General features: G+C 40.4%; 1 protein-coding gene across 2 annotated transcripts in view; it reads left to right on the forward strand.

The window, feature by feature from the left end:
• lpar1 (lysophosphatidic acid receptor 1) overlaps window positions 1–25,000 on the forward strand; it is a 59,651-nt gene that overhangs the window by 6,760 nt on the left and 27,891 nt on the right. The window contains exon 1 of one of the 2 annotated variants that reach the window (XM_040157780.1): window positions 13,187–13,568. The exons of the other annotated variant lie outside the window; for it this stretch is intronic. The gene's annotated coding sequence lies outside the window, so the exon portion shown is untranslated. Of the gene's footprint in view, window positions 1–13,186; window positions 13,569–25,000 lie in introns of those variants that run through there. 2 annotated transcript variants of the gene reach the window in all.

Consider the following 25,000-nt stretch of genomic DNA (forward strand, 5'->3'; position numbering starts at 1 on the left):
ATTTTTAAAATTTTAAAATGACATGTATTTAGATCAGAAACCATGTGCAAAATACATTAATCTCAAAAAAGAGGAAAGATGCTTTGTATCGGATTTAGCTACTAGCTAATTTCCATCTGCTGTCCCTGGACAGGTGAAAGAAACAATAAAATACTTCTTATACTACTCATTATCTAACTTCATATACATTAACTCAGTTTTCTATCTCATCTAATATCTGTCTCATGTCATAATGTTATTTTATCTCATCTAATATATCTTATCACATATTTCTTATATGTCCTCTCATCCTTCATCAAATCTCAATTCATCTCATATATCTTATCTCTCAACCTCATTCCCATATCATTTTATATTTTTACGTCCTCTTATGTCCTATTTCATTTTTGTTGTAATCTCATTTCTCATCCGATCTCCATGTCAAATCATCACATATACCTTATTGCACATCTCATCATCTCACACTTTGTCTCGTGTTTCTTCACAGCGGGGTTCAAAAGTCTGAGACCACTTTTCTTAAGTGGTGTCAGTCCTTTGGACTCGAATGTATATCATCTCATCTCTCATCGAATTTCCTTTTCATCATTCATTATTTCTCAACTCTCAGACTCATCTCCAATATTTTAGATTTCTTACATATCATCTCTTATCGCATCTAATGTTTCTTCGCTCATCACTCATCTCTATCTCATCCATTATATCTTATATTATTCTCATATCATCTCATATGTCTTACATAGCATCTCATATTGTATCACATAATTCTCATCTCACATCTAATCTCCATTTTATGTTTCTTACATAACATCTCCAATCTTATATCATGTTCATGTCGCATATAATTTGTCATATCTAATTTCTCATATCATAATTTTCATAACTAAAAAGCTAAAAAGGAATTACACTCACCGAAGCTTTTACAGATATGGAGTGTCTGGGAATCTGGAATAAGTGACAAGCACGACTGAACTACAGAGACTGAATTAAAGAGAGCTGAAATGTGACTTTGTTGAAACAGACAAGGACTTCTTTTACCTCTATGGGCAGGGACCATTTCCTCCCCTGTACCCCCCTTTCCTCCTCTCTACTTCCCTCCCTCCCTCCCTCCTGCCATTTCTCTTTTTAAGGTCTTTATATCTTTCTTCTCCTTCCTCCCTTACTTCTGTATGCCATCTTTCTCTTACTTGCTCTCTTTCTCTCTCTGTCACATCTCTCCCATGCTGACTCTCTCTTTTGGGATTCTGGCATAGGAACTGAGAGTGTGTCTTTAATCCACAGGTCCTCTGTGTGTGTATGTGTGTGTTATCCAGAGCTCCTGTGGTTACTGTGACTTCAAAGCTGAAACCAAAGTCTCTCCACAGTCTGCAGCTTCACTATAAATCACACTAATCATACTGCAGGGGAACACATATACTATACACAGCCACAACAGAGAGAAAGAGAAAGAGATCGAAGTGAGAGTGAAACCTTAATGAAAAAGACTACGGAATACCAGATAGAAGAATTGGTACAAAGAAAGGAAGGGAAAAGAAAGAAAGATAAATGAATGTGACAGAAAGACGGTCAAAGTGGTCTAGAATGAAACAAAGAGGAGATTTTGGCAGAGATGGAGATGACGGAGTTAAGTAACAGCAGAAAAAGGCCAGTCTTTCATTGAATTTGCCATAGAATAAACAGGGTGTTGCCAGCCAAGCCCTTAGTGAATTTATTTTTGTAACAAGAATCTCTCTCCTTTTATATGGGATATGCAACTATGCAGTTGAATAAAATAATTCCCCTTGTGTACTTTAAGCAAAGACTGAATCACTGTGTCTGTTGTGGGAGAAAAAGAAAGCAGAGTTTTTTTTTTGTTTATTATCTTGTTTTGTTTTAGCTTCATTTTTGTTTTGTTTGAATTTTTTTCTGTGAGAGGTGATTCACCTGAGTGTCTTTCACAGTAACGCCCTGCTACACGCTTTGGATCATGCGCCGTGTGTGGCTGTTTACTGTATATCTCATGCTGCTCATTAAACGGAACCCACGAAACCCCAAAAATTACCTTTTGCATACTGTCCTGCTAGTCCTGGAGAGATACACCACCATTCTCATATTATGAAGAAGAAGGGACGTCATTGAAATGATGATTAGGTGGTTGGGACAAATGCGCAGATAGTGGAGTTAGGAATCTCTGTCGCTATTAAATTCTTTCATATGTGAAATTCTTTATACTGGACTTATTTCGTTCTTTCCCTTGTAACTCAGCTTTCACTGACTTATGCCATACAACCTGTTAAAAATGAAACACGCTGTTCCAAGTCCTGTCAGAATCTGGTAGGTCTCAAATTATCAGGACGTCAAAAGTCTATAGCTGTAAAGGCTTTGACACTTTAGATAACCTCAGTGACTGTTGCTCCAAGTGCCTTCACTGAAATGTAATAGCCCAGTCTTGTGGAAGTGGGTTAAAAATTGTTGAACTAGACTTGCTCTGACATACTATTGCTGTTGTCACTAGCAACCATTAAATATGTTTTCCAAAAAATTTATGGGCCATTAAACAAGTCACACTGCCCTGCCTGGGAATGTGGCAGTACAGGCCGGGCAGTAACGCCCCATTCGAGTGAATGGGAATGTGGTATCAGGTCTCAGACTTCTGGACCCCAATGCATGAATGTAGAAGAGAAGAGAAAGAAAATGGAAGAGACGTTGTCAAGTGTTTAATTAAGTTGTCAGCTTTTTCATGTCAACAAAACCTGGCTCGGGTTTATGTGTAAGGTCTGTGGCTGTAGATAGTGGTGACATTTTAAAGATGTGTACCTGATGACCAGATCTTGAGAGTAGAAGCTCCAGTGGGTTGAACATTGGGTTTTGCGCAATCCTGCTTAAAAAATAAACCAACAAACAAACAAGCAGACACAGGTGAAAACATAACATCCTTGGTGGAGGTAATAAAATAATAATACAAGAATTTGCTTCTATTTTTACAAGGTTGCTTTTTGCAGTCGTGATCAAGAAAATTACCATCAGAGGAGCTTGTTCCTCTGATGGATAAAGCTCCTCCGATGGAGCTTGTTCCATATTGTAGCATTACTGTTGGCCCGTCCAATAACCACAAAAGGGATTTTGACAGAAAATCAAATAATCTGAAAAACTGCATTTTGAATAATATACAGTATGTGTATGTTTTTCTACCATCTAAGCGGCTAGTCTACGTTGCTGACAGCAACTTGATGTTGAGATTTGGCTCAGTATTCTTTCTGTTATTTAAATTACGATGAACAACTTGATAAACGAATCTTGGACTGCCAGATCTTCAGCTGCTGCTGTGGCACGGACAAGGAGTTTTTGGAGCTGATTGTCTCTAACATGGAGTCTTAAGGGCTGATTTTCTTCTCACAATGCCTTAGAACTGCAGCAGTCAGTACAACAACACAATGGGTAGTAGATCGACATCCTCCCTTTTGCCATTAGCCATATCTAATATTTACTGGGTGACTTATACATCCAGTAGTAACACAACAATATATAAAAAAATATAGTATGTTGAAATAAGATTAATAAATAAAATCAATATATTATTAAAGCTGCTATAATTAATATTTTTACATTAAAAGGGATCAAATGACAATGTAGTTACAATTCCACAAATTATTACTTCCAGACTCAGCTTGTTTAGTTTAATGACCCCTAAATTTACTGTTTTGGTGGACTCTCACCATTCTCATCAGCATTGTGCCAAGCAACACACAGCTGTATTTAACAAACAAACAAAAAAAAGCCTCTGGGCACTCACATACGCTACTTGCCCAGCACCAAACGGCAAGACAAAGACAAAGATGAGAGAGAGAAACGGAGATAGAAGGAGAACAAATATTGGACTTACAATCATCAGGCAGACACAAACACAACTCCAAATGCTGATGTTGCTTCATATCAGCTGGATGTTTAGATAGGCATGTTTGATAACAAGTTCGGAAAGTTCGAATTTAAAAGTCAGTGTTGTGTTTACAGCTGTTTCTGCTGCCCCAAAGTGGCCAAAAAACATGGTTATGCAGGTATAAACGTTACTAAAACATACTTCAAATGAAAAAAACTGGAACTGACATTGTTTAGTCAAGTTAGCAGCATGCCTGTAGGAATTGACATGTTTGGTCCAGACTGAAATGTCTCAACAAATAATGGATGGATTGCCATGAAACCTTGTACAGACATGCATGGTGGTTTCATGGTTTCTAAACAACAATCATTTTGACAGTGTATACAAATTACACAAACAATATGGACAAAGTGGCTGCTTGTGATGTATCGAATACTGTAAATATACTAAATTGTGGTAAAGTAAATTCAAATATTCATGCAGAGGCAGAAACAGAGAAAATGCATAAATGCATTGCATTGATGAGGACAGTGTAGATAACCCAGTGAATACAGTGCTGTCTAAGATGCTGATAGACTTCTGCAAAATCCAATTCAAATGTGCAGGTAAAATCAACTGTAAGGAAGAACTGGATGCATAGATACAGGAAACAGAAGATGACAGCATGAGCTAGAGAGGGAGAGCAGAGCAGGAAAAAGAAGGTTGCCAAGTGAAAAAATGACAAGACAGAAAGACAGAGAGAAGAGAGAAAAGAGAAATAGAGACCAAGAGGGAGAGACTATGTGAGGGTTACCACAACCATGCCACTGAGTGGTGTGTTTACATGGTACCACACCACTAGGCTTTCAACCACAGACATGGCACTGCTCAGTGAGTGTGTGTGTATGCAGCTGTATGCACATGTATTCTCTGTTACTGAGACACTGACCACATGCATGCCTGCGGGTAGAGATTCAGTATGTTTCAATATGAAACCTGTGATTTTAAACTGTAAACGTAGTTTTAATAAAATCATCGACTAATTAAGTTATATAGACAGGAGAAATTCAAACCAAAATCCCTTGTATGCCTGTGTCAACACCCATTGGAATACACAATTATGACTCCCCTTGATGTTTTCAACTGAAAATCTGTTTTTTTTAATTTTTGGTTCTTTTTTTTTTTTTTTTTACAGTATTCTAATATAGGTTGTACTTTTCACTACCTCAGCAAACACAAAGCTAACAGTTTTACACTTCACTCAGCAGTAAAGTTGTGATTATGTTTCAAAAATGTACACGTCAGAGTAACTTGTTTAGAAGAGAGGAACCAATCACAATCATGTTGTAACCGAGTGGAGCACATGACAAGTAACCCTGCCAGTCTGAGAGGCTTCATAACAAAAGAAATCAAAGATACAAAAATATGTAATTATTTTCTTTTGTGTTCATTTCAGATGTTTCTGGATGAAATCCTGGACACTGTCTGTAAATGGTCTTCTTGCAGTTTAGTTTCATGGGCCTTGTTTAGTTTCAGTGGGCCTGGTGCATGAGGTTTGCTTGTACAAGCTGGATTCAGCAAGCTCTCTTAACGGTACAAACCTTTCATAAAATGATCTTTTCTACTTTGATGAATGCCACCTGTTCAAGTTACATTCAAAAAAAGGTGGCCAAAGAGTAAAAAGACAGCTTTGACCCCACAGAGCTCCTTTCTTGCTCTGGGAAATCAGCTGATGAAAACAAATTTAGCAGTGTCACAAGGCATATTAGGGGACCTGAAACAATTATTAATAAAAACCGCCAAAAACATGCCATACCGATTGATTTCGGTATCATATTTAAATTTCAAATTCATTCATATTGAGGCGCTGTGGCTGAAGTCCAATGAGTTTTCTTCTTCTATCTATACATGACTCATATGGACAGGTAAGGACCACTGGGGAATTTCACTGGGACCTATAAGAAAATATTAGTGCAAAATGAATCCCTAGATTTTTTATTTTTTGCTTTAAGTGTAAGAAGAGAGAAGAGGAAGAAAAATAACACTTTATTAGATGCAGAGGGAGCAAGAGTTTCAGGGAATGAATGGAAGATAACATGGGGAGGGAGAAAGGGAGGGAGAAACATAAGTGGAGACCAGAAAGTACTGGGCAAGGGGGCAAAGAAAGGTTATGAGAGGAATAAGGTACTGAGAAATTTTGAAAAAGTCAGAAAATTAGGGGAAAATATATAAAAGTAAGCTAAGTTGGCAGGAAAGGGTGGAGGAGAAAAGAGTGAAAGCAGATAGAGAGGGAGACAGGAAGGAAAAGGAGGGTTAGCTAAAGAGTGAGGTGCCAGCAAGGGAGGAGAAAGAGAGGGAGAAGAATAAAGGAAGGAAAAGGAGGGATCGAGCCAAAGAAAAAGGTAGGTACTGGCCTGGGAGGGAATGGAGGGAGAAAGAGGGAGGAGAGTAGGGGGATGGACAGAGATGAAGGTAGCGGCGGGGGTTCTTCAGCTGCTTTCCTCAGAAAGCAGCTGAAAGTAATTGGTTCCTGATGTGAACCTGAGCTTAGTTCTCCAAATAAAAGGCCTTTCTGTCAGTTGTAATGGCTTTTCCATGCCGAACCGCTCTGGTGGGGGCTATGTTAGCATCCTAGCATAGCTCGTGAACTGCTTTGAATTAGATGGTATGCAATAATACAAATGCATCGACTGTGATGGCCTGATTAGCATCATAGATCAGGGACAACTTTGAAAGAGAGTTTCTGCGACAAAGCAATCTAATCTGTTAGAGGCTAGATGAGAAACCTGGCATAAACCTCTAGACCGTAAACTGTGCAACAATACACTATATAATATAGTGTGGATGACTGTAGCATAAAAAGCATAATCGGGGGATTAATGAATGGATGAATGCTACCTGCCAAACAAATGTTATGTCTTGTTATACAGCATGCTGTCACATTATTTCATACTTCATACGTATTTTGGAAAAGACAATGCAAGTAGACTAAGCGGGAAAGCATTTGAAAGAACAGTCTTACATTTTTGGAGATACACGTATTCGCTTTCTTGCCAAGGTTGGATGAGAAGACTGATTCCACACTATATCTGTATGCTGAATATGAAGCAACTGCCAGATGATTGGCTCAGTTTAGTCCAGCACATAACCCCTGAAAAACCACAACTTGTGTCACTCTTAGGCTTTGGTTTTTGTACAGATTAAACTAACAAGATATAATGTTAATTAGTGAACTTTAGAAGTGCTGATAAATGGATTTTTTTTCACCTTTGGAGTACGCCAGGCTAGTTTTATTCCCCTGTTTCCAGTCTTTGTGTTAAGCTAAGCTGACTGACTGACTGGCTGTAGCTAAAATGTTGAACTATTCCTTAAGAAAACAAAACAAAAGACAGTTCTCAAGAGTAGAAACTGCTGGCTTAGTGCTGATGCAGGTCCAAGGAAGAGGAAAAAGATACAGTTTCAAATTCATCTACATTACTGGGGACATGTTCTCAGTGAGAGTCTGAGCCACTACAAACAGCAGACCTCACTGACCTCACTGACTCAATAACAAACAGCTGTCACATAACAGCCCTGTGTGTGTGTGTGTGTGTGTGTGTGTGTGTGTGTGTGTTTGAGAGAGATAGAGAAAGGGGGAGAGAGAGAGAGTCTGTGTGTGTGTGTGTGTTTGTGTGTTTGTGTACATTAAAGCATGCCTGTTTGCCTTATTGACCCTTTCTCTGTGTGAGTGACTGTGTGACTGCATGTTTGCTTGCCTGGTTGAATGACAACATTTATTTGAGTGTATGTGTGTGTGTGTGTGTGTGTGTGTGTGTGTGTGTGTGTGTGTGTGTGTGTGTGTGTGTGTGTGTGTGTGTGTGTGTGTGTGTGCCTGCATTCACATCTTGCACATGCGATGGAATAGGGCTGAAGATGTGGACCACTGGTGGGAGAAAAAGAGAACTGTTCATCTGGTCATGTCTTTTCTGCTGATAAAAAATAAATTAGGGCCATTACAGTAAACAGGTGATGAGGTGAGCACTGTGTGTGTGTGTGTGTGTGTGTGTGTGTGTGTGTGTGTGTGTGTGTGTGTGTGTGTGTGTGTTCTTTAACGAACCCTTTTTCATCAATATATTCTAAATAAATTTCTTTAAAAGGGAATATTGAAGTTCAACATTTGGGAAAAATGGTTATTTTTTTTCTGAGGGAGAGTTAGATAAGAGGATTGATACTACGCTCATATTTGTACAAAGACAAGAAATAGTCTGGCACATAACCCCCTGCAAGGGTTGTAAAGTGGCGAGTTTTTGGACAGATCAAACAAACAACATGTAACATGTTAATCAGTGAGTGTTAGAGGTGCTGGCGGGTTCACTTACACTTGGACAGAGCCAGGCTAGCTGTTCCCTCCTGTCTCCAGTCTTCTAAACCAAGCTAACCGGCTGATAGTTTTAGCCTTATATTTAATGGACAGATATGAGAGTGGTATCGATCTTCTCAGCAGATCTTCTCAAACGTTCCGCAAGAATGTGAACATTTCCCAAAATGTCAAACGATTCCTTTAACCCTTTCTGATCCACAGTCCAGCTGCAGCTGAGGAATGAAAACTCATCAGTGGATTTAGTCTTGGTGTGTTGTTGTTGTCTTGTAACATCCTAATTTCATCTGTAAATCTAATATAATTTAACTGGACACGGCAATTAAATGTTTTCTCCTTTAACAATGACAGCCTGGCAATGATGACAACACTGTGCTGTTTAGGACCCAGTAAACCAGTATAAAAGAGTCCATTTTAAAAGGAACACTTCATCACTGATACAGTCATTTCCATGTATCACCGCCTGAGAGAAAGGAAGTCACCATGGCTAATCAGTCATCTCCATCTCAAAGCTGTTTTCTACTCTGACGACAAGAGGGAGAGGGATGAGAGGGAGGAATGTTGACTGGGACGCATGCATACACTGTTACAGACAGTCTGACTGTCATTGTGTGCATCTGGTCTGTGTAATTTAAAATGTCAGATAGTAATCGTGACAATAAAATCTCTGAGTCACAGGAGCAGAATAAGGGAGAGAAGAGAGGAAAGAAAAGGAGGAAGTTTGGAGAACCTGGGGTCTACTAAGATGCGATGCTAAAACTGGAAAAAGGAATTTATTTATTTTACTCAAGGGTCAAAGTCTCCCCCACTGACAGGAAGTTCTCTCTGTCAACATTTGTAAATTATCCATTTTGTTGCTTAGTACCCAAATATTGAAGAACAGTAAAGTACTGCGGAAACTGTGTATTGCTCAATAAACCATAATTTGAAACAGGGATGATGACAGTTGCAATATATTCTTTCTTTCTTTACTTCTGCCCTTTTTTTTCTTCGGAGTGCCTGAGGGGGCATTTTTTGTGGCGACCTTTCTGGTACATTCTTTGAAAGACTGTCTCGTTATTGTTATGTTCATATGGAGGCCTTTCATATCCAAGCATGTTGTATCTATATCAACGATAGCTCATGATCACCTCTTGTGATGTCATTCATTTCCCTGCCCTCAGGGTGTTTATGTAGCCCCCCCCTTCACACACTTTTTCCTACCATTTCCCTTATTTCACCCAACCTAAACCCTTATTCTCTTTCACTCTCTGGCTCAACTACTGAAATTTAACTCTCCTTTGAAACCCCTGTGCCCCCCTCTCATTCTCTCTCCTTGTCAAATCTCTTAACTCTTTCTTTCTGTCTAATTTAATTCTCTCATTATCTAATTCTCTCACCACCAACATGGGTTGAATCTGTCAAGTTATTCTTACTCGCCTCGCAGTGCTCAAAACTCTGAAATAACTTTTGCATTGGGAGCTAGTGCTTGATTTGATCAGTAGAGCACTTCAAGCTTAAGGACCTTTGTCGGCTTAAATGCACAAATTCACAAAATGTCAAGCCTCCCTATCTACATAACCGAATGTCCCATGGAAAGGGACCTGGCTACGTGCATTTTAAAGGCAAGTGAGACTATATACCAAAGCACTATCACTAGGCAGAAACAGTATTGCTCTTCCAGGGGCTTACAGTATTGAACAATTTCACCATATTACTGTCAACAAACATTGAGGTGTCATTTGAGATACTTTTGTATTCAGTTTTTTAATTTGCACATTTAAAAGACTCTACAGTCACGCTTGGCAGGCTATAGTTAGGTTGTGCTTTGAGCTAAATGCCAACATCAGCATGTTAATATGCTCACAGTGACAATGCTAACATGCGATGCTAGAATGCTAACATGAGATTAAGCAGGTATGATGTTATCGTGTACTCCATACTGGTTCAATGCGTTAGCATGCTAAGATTGGTTAATTAAAACTTAAAAAAAAATGACATCTAAGGCTGAGTGGAATGTCATTAGGCTTGGAGGTATTTGGTCATAAACTAAAGTATCTGACAAATTAAAAATTTTGACCTGGTGGTGGCACGAGAGGAAAAGTCAGAGGATCACTACCGTCATTATGATTGATCCTTTAAGCATTATGAATACCTGTACCACATTTCACGGCACTCCATCCAATACTTGTTGAGGCATTTTACCGAAAGCCAAAAGTTTCAATCTGCTCGGTGCTGCTAGAGATAAAGTCAGTCCTGCCTGCAGCCATGTAAGCCTGAGTCTCCCCCTTGTACAGTAGGTGGGATTCTCCTTTGGCTGGGAGGTCGATGTTTGCTTTCCCTTGTGGGACGCCACGGTTTAAATTTGGTCTGTTAGATTTGTGTGAAATAGAACAGCTTCTATCACAACAAGAGCACAAATGTAGCACAGCGGTTATGCAAGTATTTTGACAAATCGCTCAAAGCAAACAGATCTCCCCATCGCTGGGTTATGTGTGGTTCCACTCATTCCTCTCCCATCCTCGAGTGTGCCAGACACACACATACATATGACTTTCTATTTCAGATCTTCATCAAAATCAAAATCATCTAAAGTAGTTTTGTATTTTCCTTTTTTTCCCCCTTTTTCACCAAAGTATTTTGTAATGCTCTCAACTTTAAGGGGCAAAGGAGAACCACAAGGATATGTGGGAACCAGTAACTATGAAAATCAATGTGTGTGGCAGAGAAACTCGATACAAAATACACTGAGGGCATACTGAATTTTGTGGTGTTTACAGAGATGTGAGATATTTTTAGATTTCCATAATGCTGGCTCAGGCTACATGACATTTGTGTCTTTCGAGATGGTCACAAGCCCTTAATTCTTGCAGTGACTTTGCCAAGAGACATGTCAGACTATACGCTGAACATGGAATATTCATAGCTTACAGCTTTGCAACCCTGTCTCCTAGACATGATCTCATATTTCACTAAATTGTTTGCAATTATCTTGTGGGGACAAACATATTCACTGCTTGGATTATGTTCAGAGGCAACATTGTTTTGAATGAATGAAGAGCTACATTTATCTACTGCACCAGAGTCACAGAGAAGTTGTTGTTGTACAAAGAGCAGGACTGTGACACCACAGCCGGGGCTTTGCATCCTGGCTCCTGTCTGTGGTTAGGTTTAGGCAACAAAACACTTTGGTTAAGATTAGGATAAGATCGTGGTTCTGGTTAAATCTTAATAAACATGTTGTTTCAAGTCCCTGTGAACCTTTTCTGCACTAAATGTACTTAGAAACCTTGGTGACACTCAAGGAAGTTACAGTATTGTTGACGTTGAGATCGCGGCAGAGAGAACAGCAGCCGAGACATTGCAGATTTTATGAGCAGATGAGCTCTGTGAGTTTCCTGAAAAATCTTTCCACCAAATCTGTAGTGATCCAAAAATGCTACTAACCTTACTCTCTGAAACTGGCCCCCAGCGGTCATGTGCATTAATTTCTGTGGACGTCCACAAGCAACACTCCCAAAGAAAAGTACGGACATGCGAGTTAGCCCTGATGCATATCAGTGACCTTAGGGAAACGGATTAGTTGGATAGTTGGGAACACAAAGCATGTGACCTGGATGTGGGAGACTACTGTTTTCGTAACATGTTCTACCAACAATCAGCGACCCACTCATATGGGTCGTTTTGGAAGGAAATGACAAATAAACTTTTTTGTCATTTACTTTGGAAGACATGCGTCAAGTACCAGGGTGACCACGCAGGAGGGGCCAGACCCATGTCGTCCAGGACAAGGAGAGTCAACCACCATGGCATCACAGATGTTATCAATAGGGGAAAGAGGGCAAAAAATTCCTGGCGTGCTAGCCTTTGCGTCTGTGCTTCATGAAGCATCCTAGATGTGGAACTGGATGTCTTCCAATATAATGGGATAAAACAACACACTTTTGTTAACAGTTCCACATCTGCTTGACTGGGCCATTGTCGGGCCAATATTCTGTAGTTTAATCCAAGCTTTGAAAGGTAGAGCCTGACTGTGGACTCTTGATGTATGGGCAATATTTTGAGGACAGTGATGCAACAATATCTTGCTCTGAAGTCGGTCTTCAATAGAATTCAATTTAAATGACATGTTTAACTTAATGAGACAAATGAGAAAAATGTTATTTTGTTCACAACGTATCGTGGCTTTAACACCCCATTTCATTCCACAGCCATGGTGGTTGGTTTACGACAAACACCTCACTAAGTGTTCACAGATGGTGCAAAGTTGGCAGACATAACTGTCCCTACCAAATACTTTCTCATAACCTGAGAACTTCATATGAGGGGGTTTGAACTTCACTTGGACACCAGCACCGGCAGACAGGAGGAAATATTTCTAATATATTATGTGGAAGGTTAATTGGAAAGGAATACAATGTGTCTTTGAGTCCTTCAGTGTCAGTCTCACGCTCTCTTTTTCTCTTTGCTTCACTCCACCCGTCTCTCCCTTCCTGTCTCTTTCTTAACAAGTTGTGTTACAAATGTGTTTCCAATTAGGCACTGAGGGAAAAAGAACAACTCTCAATTGCTACCACTACAAGATACGTCTTTGGCAGCATAGCCTTTACATTTGAATATATATATATATATATATATATATATATATGTGTGTGTGTGTGTGTGTGTGTGTGTGTGTGTGTGTGTGTGTGTGTGTTTCATAAACTAAGTGGGAAAATTGCCAGTTTGGGTGATAAAAAAGTTTCACCTGTCTTTGGTGTTAAGATTTTTGTAAAAAAAAAAAAAAAAAAAAAAGACCTAGTTGTAGGCCTAGATCTATGAATCGCAATTAATTCTTGAAAGTGAAATTCAAGTTTTGAAAAATACAATCAAAATAAGATGCTACTCTTAATTTAATTCGGTCATTTTTTGTAGTGTGTGTGTGTGTGTGTGTGTGTGTGCGTCTCTGCCTGTGAGTGACGTCATGTGCAGACAAAGGTCCTGTCCCGAGGAGTGTGTGTGGCAGTCGGTCAGTCAGTGAGCGAGAGAAAGAGAGCTTGGTGGAGCCGCCGCGCCAGCGCAGGGAGGCACGGAGACGCAGCAGAGCATCAGGGCGTCTTCATCTGGAAAAATACATAAAAAAAAAAAAAACAGCGACATACTGGTGGGAAACAGCCAGGGGAGATATTACTTTACTGCACAGACATAAAATGAAAGGGTTACCTGGCTGTATATTGGATTTGGAGTCTTGTATTTCATCGCTGCGACTTTGACACAAGAGCTGCGCAGACAGAGTCTCTAGGAGTTGTCTGTTGGAGGAATTTCAGGCACCACGGATCAAACTTGAGTTGGACATCCAGGAACCAGTCAGGGAGTAAGCTAAAGTACCTACCTACTACTCTCACTGGAAAATAAGACGCTGTAAGTTTTTCATTTCCTATCCGGCTCATTGATTCAATCCTTATAAATTACAATTTGATCCATATAAAAAAGTTTCTTGTTTTTGGTTTCCCCTCCATTGGCTTACTTTAGCGCGTCCTCTTATGCATGCATGATGTGGGCATCTTTACATAATCAAAGTATACCTGCCACGTAGACGTAGCGGGAAAGCATTAGATTCAGATAAAGGCTTTGATGGCATTACCAGATGCCTGAAAGCGCTGCGCGCACCGTTATTTCGATAGGAGACGCTCGGTTGTGCGCCTATAGAGGTTGAGAACCTGGACGCGGCTGGAATGAAGGACATGTTGCGCCAGAGTTGGGCTCTTTATCAAACCCTGGGACTGGAACAATATTTGTGGAAGGGAGTGAGCGAAAAAAAAAAAAAAAACACGCGGGCATTTGGTCTGGGAGTCAAAGTTTGACATCTGTCTTGATTTTCCACGCTGATCTGCAGTCAGAGAATGTGTTTGGAATTTTCTTTTAGTTTTCTCCATTGAATCTCCCAAGTGTAGCCCCCCTCCTATGCTTTGTAAAAACAACCTATCCAGCCCCAGTTATCCGAGAGGAAACACGTGTGTTGTCGGTTTCAGTAATTACTAAAACATGATGAGCAGGGCTGCTTTATTTTGATAGTCCTCAAACATTTCTAGCGCTGTTGGATTCTTCCCAAAGTATACGCCCTGATGCTGTCTATTACCTGCAGGAGTCAATACACAGTGCTGTGCCCTGAAATTCAACAGCAGCTTCATGAACAAGCTTACCTTCTCACTGAACCCTGTTAAAGATGTGACCTTGGCAAAAGCCGGGATGTGGTTTGGTCCTTCGAATAAAACACCGTCAGACATTGTAGATGGGAAACTTCAGGTTTCCCACCTAGTTCAGGTTCTGGCCAGGTGCTTTCTGTCATTTATGAATGATTAGAGCCATGATAAATCATGCAAATAGGCGGTTGATTGTCTTTTTTTTTTCAGTCCCCTGAAAAGTGCATATGAAGAGGATTATCTCCAGTGAAGCTTAGCCTGTACAGAAAAGTGCAGTAACCAAATGCGGTGCTGTAAAATTTTATTGGTGGTAGGAATGAATCTGAAGCCGTGCAGTGTGGATAAGAAAAAGAATTGTGCCGTTCAGGAAGTGGATCAGGAGGCCACAGAAGCTCTGATGGCTCTTGTGGGGGGCATGGCGGCTCTTGTCGAAGAACCACATCCTAACTATTGATCAAGCCGCTGTGAAATGTGTTGTTTGTGTCCACAGAGGAGAACTTATAACCTCTCTGGAGACTCTTAACATTTCCTTCAAAGCAGGTCAGTTCAAAGATCTTCATTTGACCCACAACGTAGTGTGGTGGAATTAAACTAATAGTCTGATTGCCATGACATTTGTTGTGTGTATTGGTCGCCTCTACTTAAATGCTTCCCAGTAGATGTCACACAGGTGGCACAGAAGTAAAGTTTGAGTAAAGCTCCCATCAGTCTCTGGCTGGATTACCATGAAATATGCTCTGGATAGTCATTATCCCCATGGGATCTTTGGTGATCTTTTTCAAGTATTTTCTTTAACTGATTATAAAAGGTCTCCTGTAAAAAAAAAAAGCCACACGCTCCCGACATGCTAACGTTGCCCTTTTGATGTCACCTAATTAATCTGGGGTTCAAATGGTAAACTTTTGGGCATGCGTGTGTGTGTGTGTGTGTGTGTGTGTGTGTGTGTGTGTATGTGTGTGTGTGTTTGTGTGTGTGTGTCTGTGTGTGTGTCTGTGAGTGTGTTTATTTGTGTATTCAGAACAAAGAGCGAGAACATTGTTTACCTACCACCCACTGCCCCAAACCTCAGGGGGTCTTTGATGCTATAGTGGAGTGTGAGGAGCATTTACACTTCTGGAGATAGATTAAGTCCATGGCTTTCAAGCTGTTTGTATTATGGAATCCACATTCTCAAAATAATGTTTCATTACAGCCTTCTTTCAACATTTGATGACTATTGACTCAATACTTTGCAATTCTCTTTTTTTTCTCTGGTGTATACGGGAACTTTTTTTTTAACAATTTAGGGCCCATCATCTGACAGAATGATCTCCTATGGAAACAAATGTATATTGACTTTATATGAGGCTGAGACACATCCTGAGACGACAGCTACAGCTGGAGGTGGAATAGGGTAACTAGAGCACAGGGTCTTCAGCGTTTAACCTTTCAACCTTTCCATAAGAAAAATATTATTACTCTTGATTGGGAAATTTCTCAGAAATAGGGCTGTAGCCTACTTGGTGTCCTGACCTATGGTTTATTGAACCAAGGCTAGTTTCAGTGCTTTTAAAGGTTCTTACAAATTTGTTAAAAACACTCCAGCAATGTGTAACTGCACATTTTAAAGACAGAAAGAAAATCAAATCTTAAGTGATACCTTATCTTTATACTAATAGTAGCGAATAAGGAGGTTTTGACATGAGGAGATAAGTGAAGGACAGATGACAAGAGTTGAAAGGGAAAGATTAAGACACAAAAACTGTTTGGGTAAAATCAAAGACATAGCAAAGATTAACAAATATAAAAATGTTGCTTCCTTATGACTGCATTTGCATTCAAAGCAATCTGCAAGAGATTGGTTTAAAGTGACAAAGTTTGCACTGCTGTTAGATTTAATGGACTATATTTTACTTCACATGCAGTAGGATCGACATTTCCCCAGCTTTGCTCAACTGACCTTTAATTTACCGATCTTCCAAACTCTCCTGTATCTTTAGATTTAGCCGTGTGACTTCTCAGTGGATAATCAAACTGTGTCACCATGGATATGACACACCAGCACTCCAATTATGGGAACAGGATAGTTCTCAGGAGCTCAGTGGTTTCCTCAGTAACCAGGGAAGCAATGTAGGCCATCAGTCCATAAAGTTCTGATCGATACATTTCATCTGAAAGTGAATCCACAACTTGTGAGGTGCTTCTGGCTTCCGGCCTTCTTGTTCCAACTTAACAAAACTCCCAAAGCAAAGACTTCGTCTTGGTCTCCTATGAAGACGATTGTTTTATGTTTCCCTACATGAGCTCTGACATCCGTCAAAAGAGAGGGTCCTTGAAACATCTGTGTTGTGATTACTGAAAGCACGATTTCTCCTCCCCCTCGTCTGAGGACCTGCATTCCACCCATTCTTACTCCCTACGTCCAGATTGCTCCCACATTCATGCAGGTAACAGAATCACATTATGTGAGCTATTGTGGCAGAAATAAAATTTCTTTCAATTCCACATGAACAGGGAAATGCTTCAAGCAAAGGTTTTACATTCTCATACATACATATGGTTGTTTGTGGAGCTTCTCAGTAAAACCATTGCGTTCTGTGGGATTGTTGTTGTTATGTTTCTTCTTCAGTTCCCGTGTCAGCTCATGTGTGAGTCTGTGGACCACAGACCACTACCTTGATTAATAGGGCCCAATTCATAGACCTGAATAGACCCATAATTTGGGCCTATTGAGAAGAAAACAACATACTGATTTGGATGAGATGGGAGCTTTTGTGCATCACGAACTACAATGCAATTTACAGATGCAAGGATATTTCTGGTTACATCTCTGGTGTGATAAGGTTCAATCCAGCCTTGCAAAGTCAAGTGATGTGCTTAACGACAATCTCCCTTCATTGTCAGGATAATATGGTGATTCTGGGCTAGAATTAGGAATATTTCCTTATTGCTAAATCTGATTGCAGAGTATAATTTGATTAGGTCATCCACTGCATGCATAATACACGGCAAGTGGCAATGCCTGTGTTGTGAAGCCATGTGGTTCCTTGACAAAAAACAACAACAAAAAAAAAGACTATTCAAGGTTTAGAGTTTTTTCTCACTAATTTGTGATTTTAATCTCGGAGAATATCCAATTTTTTCTCTCAGAAATTTACAACTTTAATCTCGGAATTTCTGAAACTCTCAGAAATTTTTTTTTCTGGGAATATTACACCCGCAGCAATGGACAGACCTAAAAACTTAAAACCTACCTGTCTACAACTGTCCCACTAATGCCTAAGGTTTTTTTTTGCTCATATCATCATCATATAACATCATGCTCTGTGATATTACATACCTCTGGGCGGTCGGCAGCAGCTACTGTGAGGCTGTCTCCATTTTTGTATTTTAATTGCACTTGTTAGACTGAACAGAGGGCGAGATGAAGTGCTATAAAAATGATTGACTTAGAAATGGACTTCTTTCAACTTAAGGTGCTTTGACCACTACAAAAAAACAGGCAGATAAAACATGAGATACCCGAATGCATTCCACAAATGCTTCATACCCATTGGAATCAATTAAAGATAGAGACCTACCCTGCTAAAATTGCCTCCAATGCGATCACTGCCAAAAGAGACTAGACCAGAGGAGACATTTGTGTACCTGGAAAATAAAAAGTTAAATATTTGCTTAAATAGTTATTGTGTATAGTGCTGAGACATTCAGACATTCTGTATGTACCTATTGAATTATGACTCTGTGGGTGGGAATTGTGGGCATTTCCGTTCTGGTGGATTTTTTCTTTTTGTTTTTTTTACAAAGTGCAACCTGGTAGCAATGATACAGAAAGGCACTGAAACACAAAAATAAGGTGTATGCAAAGAGCATCATGATACAAAAGAGAGTGTAACTTCTACTGCCTAGTCTGTTATTGTTCTATCAGGACAGCTTGGAGTGTAATATCACACGTTCTGTATATCATGGCCACTTGCCACTGAACTGTCTGAGGTTTCCTGCTGTACCATTTTATTGGTGGATGTCACATAACTCTTGATAAAGTACTGCAGTCTGTTTGGATGTCAGTCAGTTGTTGGTCGACTGATTTCAATTGAAGGTTTTGGCAGACTTGCTCCAAACATTTCTGTTCTAGCATTTCTGTTGTACTTTTACATATATTAGCTGCATGCAAATGGAGCAATTCTCCTGTCTGTCATTGTAATGACAGTTACTGTCATTACATAGATAAACTGTGGTTTTGACGGGAAGCTGTCCTTGTTAGTTTGATGACACTACTGCCATTATAAGTGTTTGTGTATGTGGATGGGTAGGATACATACAGAACGCAGTTTAGCGAAGCATTTTTAACATTATCTTTCAGTGGGGTTCCTGTGAGTTGGAAGAGAAACTCACTGTTTGCGTGTTTGAAAAGTTCTCTAACTTTTTTGCCTCACAGCATCCCCTGTCACAGGTTACATGTGGGGTTGCTTATCTCCCTCTCCAGGATGCTTTATTTCATGAATCCTTAAGAGAATGTGCAGGAGAGTTGTTGGTAAGCTGTAGAAGATCGGCTAGTAGCTTGTTAGCCAGCTAGCTAGTAGAGGTGAGTACTGAAAAATTAGTGAAAAGTCACTGTAGCTTTGAATGCCCAGCGGAACGGGTACATTCTGTTTCTGAAGTCTAAGTACACTGTTTGAGCACCATTTCCTCCGCAGACTCATGCCAACTGTCCAGAGGCTGTGACCAAGAGTTTTAATCAGCTGATGGTCACACTGTGAGCTAGGCATCTATGAGCCATGTGCAATCAGACCGCGATGTTCAAAATTTCGAGCGCACAAGCCATGCACAGCCTCAATGATGCAATATCAGACACTGGTGCTGGTGGAATCGCTGGCGAAAAACTTCCATGTTGCCCTCCCCTTGATTTCTGTCCTTGTGTGTGTGTGTGTGTGTGTGTGTGTGTGTGTGCATGAGGGGGGATGTGGGTTAAAATGATGTAAAGGATGCCTCAAGTCAGTCATGGGAAGAAAAGACAGAAAGAGGAACCAAAATCTGCAAGAATGAGGAAATTATTTTTCTACCCAGCAAAAATGAATATTTTTGAATACTGTATCTCACACTCCCACAAAAATCACAGTAGGTTTTGCCAATCAGTACACCGTAACAACAATTAAAATGTACTTAAGTGTTCGAAAACGGAGTTTGTCAGATGCTAAACTTCCAAGTAAAGTATACTATGACTGCATAAATGAACCTGTAGATGCTGACGCTTACAGTACTCTTTTTCTCTTCTTCAGATACATGCTGACTCATCTGTAGTGAGTGTGCACTGAGGTCTGTAAGTATTAGGACAGTGACACGGCTCTGTACTCCAGCACTTTAGATTTATTTTGATTTTATTTTCACATCTGGTGTTGCATTTACTTAAGATATAGATGTAAGTTAACCGTGCTGCAGTTCATCCGACGTAGACTATATGAAGTGGGGAAAAAGACGATCCTTTTTCACATCTCTCCCGCTGAAGTTGGAATATTTGTTGAAGAAAAAAACTTCCAGCAAGATGAAGGCTATATGTTCTGTATGTGAGTAAATATTAGTTAAATAGCAGTGCTGTCACCTCATTAAAGAGATCAGTCAAAAATCAATGTGACAGATTTCTGGTGGTTTCTGAAAATCTCTGAACTCTTTTGGTAGTGGACTTCTTAACAAGTATTTAATTAGTTGCTCCAGTCATATGCTGCACTGGACCTGCCTCGAGCCATTAATAGTGTTAAAAGTGCCTGTTAGTCAAAAATAAGGGGCTATGGTTTCTCTTGTGTTATTGTGGTGCTGGATGGAGAGATATTGTAAAATTACCTCATAGAGTATATATCTTTAAATTTGCCATTTGACTGTTTAGTGCCTAAAGAAGGGGTGCATATCTCAAGTAAGTATTTACTTTTTCATATGGAATAGTATTATAAATTTCAATCTATAATGAAAACCCCATTATGACAAGTTAAAACATGCATTTAAACCCCTGCCTGGTGAGATAAAATGCATCCAAATACGCAGACATACTTGAAGAAAACCCTTGAAGAAGAGCGCACACAACCTCAGACTAGGCTGAATGTTCACCTTTCATCAAAACAAAAAACTAGAGCACACAGCCAAGATATAGCTTGAATGGTATGGGGTAAGTCGCTGAGTGTCCTTGAATGGCCCTACCAAAGTCCGGATTTTAACCCCAGAGAACATTTGTTGAGAGACCGGAGGAAGGCAGTTCATAGAGCATTCAGTCTGACTAAGTCAGGCTGAATGCTAAGAGGATCTGCCAGGAAGAAAAAGAGAAACTGCCCAAATGCACAAAGCCTATAGAAGACTTTCCCAAGACTTGAAGTTGCACTTTGCTGCCAAAAGGTGCTTCAACAAAGTACTAAATAAAAGCTCTGAATACTTATGTAAATCAGATATCTGTTTTTGATGTTGATACATTTGCAAAAATTGTTTCCACTTTGTTATTATTGCCATAAAAGTAGATTTATTACATTTTAAATTAATTCTACAGCACAATTATGTGTTACTTTGTAACTACTGTCTTCAAAAGAGCTTGCTTGCTTTTTCTCTTCAGTCTGGTCTCTAGAAAGTGAAACATGCTCAGTTGGACTGAGGTCAGGTGACTGGGTTGGCCAGTCAAGAACATTCCAAGGCTGCGCCATAAAAGCGCCCTGGTTGTCTTGTCTGTGTGTTAAAAGGCCACACCGTACACCGGTCCCCCATTATGGTTATGAATACCCTCAACCTAATATTAAAGCTAAAATTCAGCACTTTCACCTCAGAATCACTGGTTAATTTCGGACACAATGTGTTGGAGGCAATCCAGAACAACAGAAAATGTGCCACTTTCAGAATACTTACAGACTGCACTGTTTTGTCACAACACTAACTAGCTGTGTCCTTGAGTTTGCTATTTGTACATTCAGAAATTTCATATCATGTACAATGATGCATATGCAAAATTGTGATGATTTTTTCCTGCTGTTTTACCATTTCTTTGTGTTGTAAGACAATAATACCTTTTTGAAGTCTTATGCATATTGTACACAGCCCTTGCAGAACATGTCTGTCATACCACACGCAAGCATTTGTTTTCATTCAGAGCAAAGCATTAGTGATTTTGACAAGTGACAGTCCAGAGCATTCAGGGATAAATTCAAAGAAGGCTTTTGAGTCGAACTCTGAAGTCTCAAATCTCTGCAGACTGCAGTGACGCAATTCAATATTGCATCTGAGCTACGGTGATGTAATCTGTGGAATCTGTCTCCAATAGTGTGATTTCTTTAGAGGATGAAATGACTGAACACACCCAACAATAAACTGAAGAGAAAGCTGACACATATGGCAGAGGCTCTTTATCTGGACCCTGATCCTTGTTAAGTAGTTGGTTATCATTGCAAAATTGTAAATGCAATAACGTAACTGTCACATGCTGCATCTCTCTGTGTCAGAAGAGCATCAAGTTCCACCAGTTCCTCTTGTCTGGCATTATGCTGTGGTTGGAGAAGCTGTTCTTTCTAAAAACCGCTAAACAACAGCCTCTTTTTAAACAGGTACAGTTCATATTAGGATTTTCAGTTCCTTGGGTTCAGGTTTTTCCCTTACTTTCTTCACTTCAAGTGTGTACTATGTTGGTGTGTTAGTATATGTCTGCATGGTCATGTGCAAAAGTAAGAGTGTCAGTTTTCAGAAAGTAATTTCGTTTAACACAGTAAGCACACTGTCCTTCTTTGACTCTTTTTATTCCATATCCACTAGCTGTTGCATTTCTTAAATGCCCTGGAAAGACTTAGAAAACACTTTTGGTGTGGTGCCCCTATACCTGAAATAGCACTGAAAGAAGGGGTGAAAACCAGTAACAATGATCTTTCACTTTTATAGGAGAGATGCGTGGACCATGGTTTGACTGACCACGTGTTAACCTGTGTTGGACCCAACTGCAAATAGAGCACAACATACAAATAAAAGTCATTAAAACATTCCTCTCTGCCACCGCTACTCGTCCAAAACTGCACAAATGCCACTAAGTTTACATACGAAAGGGTGTACATGCACACACTTGTGTTTGGGTCATATGCTGCTCTAACCTGCATTTCTGAGGGCTTTTCGAGGATTAATTTCATGGTCATATAGGTATATTTTTTCTCTCGGTGCTGCCATTGAACCTGAAAACCTGCTGTACTAAAACATGTGGAACAGATCATTGCAGAAAGACCTTACAGAAAAGAAGCTTGTTAGATGGATGTTTGCAGAAGAAAGAGTGTGTTATACACTGCTCTGCACATAGTAACCCATGAGTTGGATTTTGGTTGTCAATAGGCTTCCCCAAGCTATGATCCTGGAAGAATTTATATTCCAATTAAAATAGCGATTATATGCTATTTATGATTCCGGCTGTTACTTTGAAATAAAACATTGCTTTCAGTGGCTTTGGACTAATCAGAAGCCACTGCGAAATCCACTTAGCCTCTCTCTACAGAGCTGTGTGTAATTCGACAGCAACAAGTTAACTCCTTCTCCCTTGGGAGAATAAAACATTATTTTGTCAGGGTAGGTCCAAGAGGGAATGCTCCTGAAGACCTTTTGTTGGTGGTGTGATGAAACGCTGCTCCTTATATCTCCTGTTGTGTGGTTTTCCTTCATTTGAAGTGCACAATGTTTTTATGGTCAGCCTCAAGTTCTGGTCACTTGATGGTGACTATGTTTTTGGCTTTTCTACAATAATATGGTAGACAGATTCCTCCTTCAGTTTGGGGCTTCATGTGCTGCAGTGGAAGTGTTTAAGTGTTTGGAGGAGTATCATCCACTGACGAGCCGTGAATCAGCCCGTTACGGCTGCAGTCACACATGACTCAACACCACCTCTCAATCCAACCCTTGTCCTTAGCTCTGCCGGTCCGCAGCAACTGTTTGCGAGTATGTGTGAATGTGAGGGTGTGTGTGTGTGTGGTTCGTATGCACTCGCCCATGATGTTAAAAGAGAGAGTTAGAGAATGAAAGCCTATGTGTGTCTGTGTGTGTGTGTGTGTGTGTGTGTGTGTGTGTGTGAATGTTTGTGAGTGTTCTGGGTTGTAGAAGTCCTGTTTCTCTGCTCTGTGTGGTGGGAGTGTGGTAACAATGGGCACATTGTGTGGAGAGCTGGCAAAGAGGAGACGGGGGAGGTGGTGGAGGCGGAGGGGGTGGGGTGAAGTGTGGAGGAGAGCGGGTGACAGTAGAGGAAAGCTGAGGAAAAAGGGAGATGGCAGAAGATAAGGAAAAGGAAGAGAAAATGCCGACTAATGTTGGGGTGTGAGGAGTAACAAAGCAGGAGAAATGGAAGCAAGAGAAGGATGGGTCAGTGTAGAAAGGAATTAAGGGGAGAGGAAAAGGAAACGAAGAAGGAGAGGAGAGGAAAAAGGTATGGGAGACAGAAATAGGTGCGATAGAGAAGAGCAACTGAAGAAAGAGAAAGGTGAGCAGGAGAGTTAAGAGAAAGTAGAGAAGATAGATCAGATGAAAAGATGAGAGGAAGGAAAGGACAGAAAGGAGAAAAAAGTTGGAAATCACCAGTGTGGAGAGGTGGGAGAAAGAAAATCAGGAGAAACTGGGTAAAAAGTAGAGAAGATTATGGGTTGGAAAGGAGGACATGTGAAGGGAGATTATATGAAAAAGGAGGAGAGGAGAGAAGAGGTGGAAGAAGTATGGAAAATTAAAAGTCTTCTCAATTTCACTTGTCCTACATAAGCTATCCACGTTGCCAAAACAGTGCCAAGCGGGAATTTGTGGATCAGGCTCACATTCAGAATTGAAATCTTATAATACCCTGCCTGCAGTAGAACAGAGGCAAGAAAAATCAGGCTTTGTATATGAGGTAATAGCCCTGACACCCCCAAACAAATGACAAGCCTCGATCCAGGGCCTTATGAATCACGGTCCAGCATGGTCATCTCAAAAAACCTGGAGATGTGTGTGTGTGTGTGTGTGTGTGTGTGTGTGTGTGTGTGTGTGTGTGTGTGTGTGTGTGTGTGTGTGTGTGTGTGTGTGTGTGTGTGTGTGTGTGTGTGTGTGTGTGTGTGTGTGTGTGTGTGTGTGTGTGTGTGTGTGTGTGTGTGTGTGTGTGTGTGTGTGTGTGTGTGTGTGTGTGTGTGTGTGTGTGTGTGTGTGTGTGTGTGTGTGTGTGTGTGTGTGTGTGTGTGTGTGTGTGTGTGTGTGTGTGTGTGTGTGTGTGTGTGTGTGTGTGTGTGTGTGTGTGTGTGTGTGTGTGTGTGTGTGTGTGTGTGTGTGTGTGTGTGTGTGTGTGTGTGTGTGTGTGTGTGTGTGTGTGTGTGTGTGTGTGTGTGTGTGTGTGTGTGTGTGTGTGTGTGTGTGTGTGTGTGTGTGTGTGTGTGTGTGTGTGTGTGTGTGTGTGTGTGTGTGTGTGTGTGTGTGTGTGTGTGTGTGTGTGTGTGTGTGTGTGTGTGTGTGTGTGTGTGTGTGTGTGTGTGTGTGTGTGTGTGTGTGTGTGTGTGTGTGTGTGTGTGTGTGTGTGTGTGTGTGTGTGTGTGTGTGTGTGTGTGTGTGTGTGTGTGTGTGTGTGTGTGTGTGTGTGTGTGTGTGTGTGTGTGTGTGTGTGTGTGTGTGTGTGTGTGTGTGTGTGTGTGTGTGTGTGTGTGTGTGTGTGTGTGTGTGTGTGTG

The sequence above is a fragment of the Xiphias gladius genome, chromosome 20, assembly GCF_016859285.1.
Source record: "Xiphias gladius isolate SHS-SW01 ecotype Sanya breed wild chromosome 20, ASM1685928v1, whole genome shotgun sequence".
In the NCBI taxonomy this organism is placed as follows: domain Eukaryota; kingdom Metazoa; phylum Chordata; class Actinopteri; order Istiophoriformes; family Xiphiidae; genus Xiphias; species Xiphias gladius.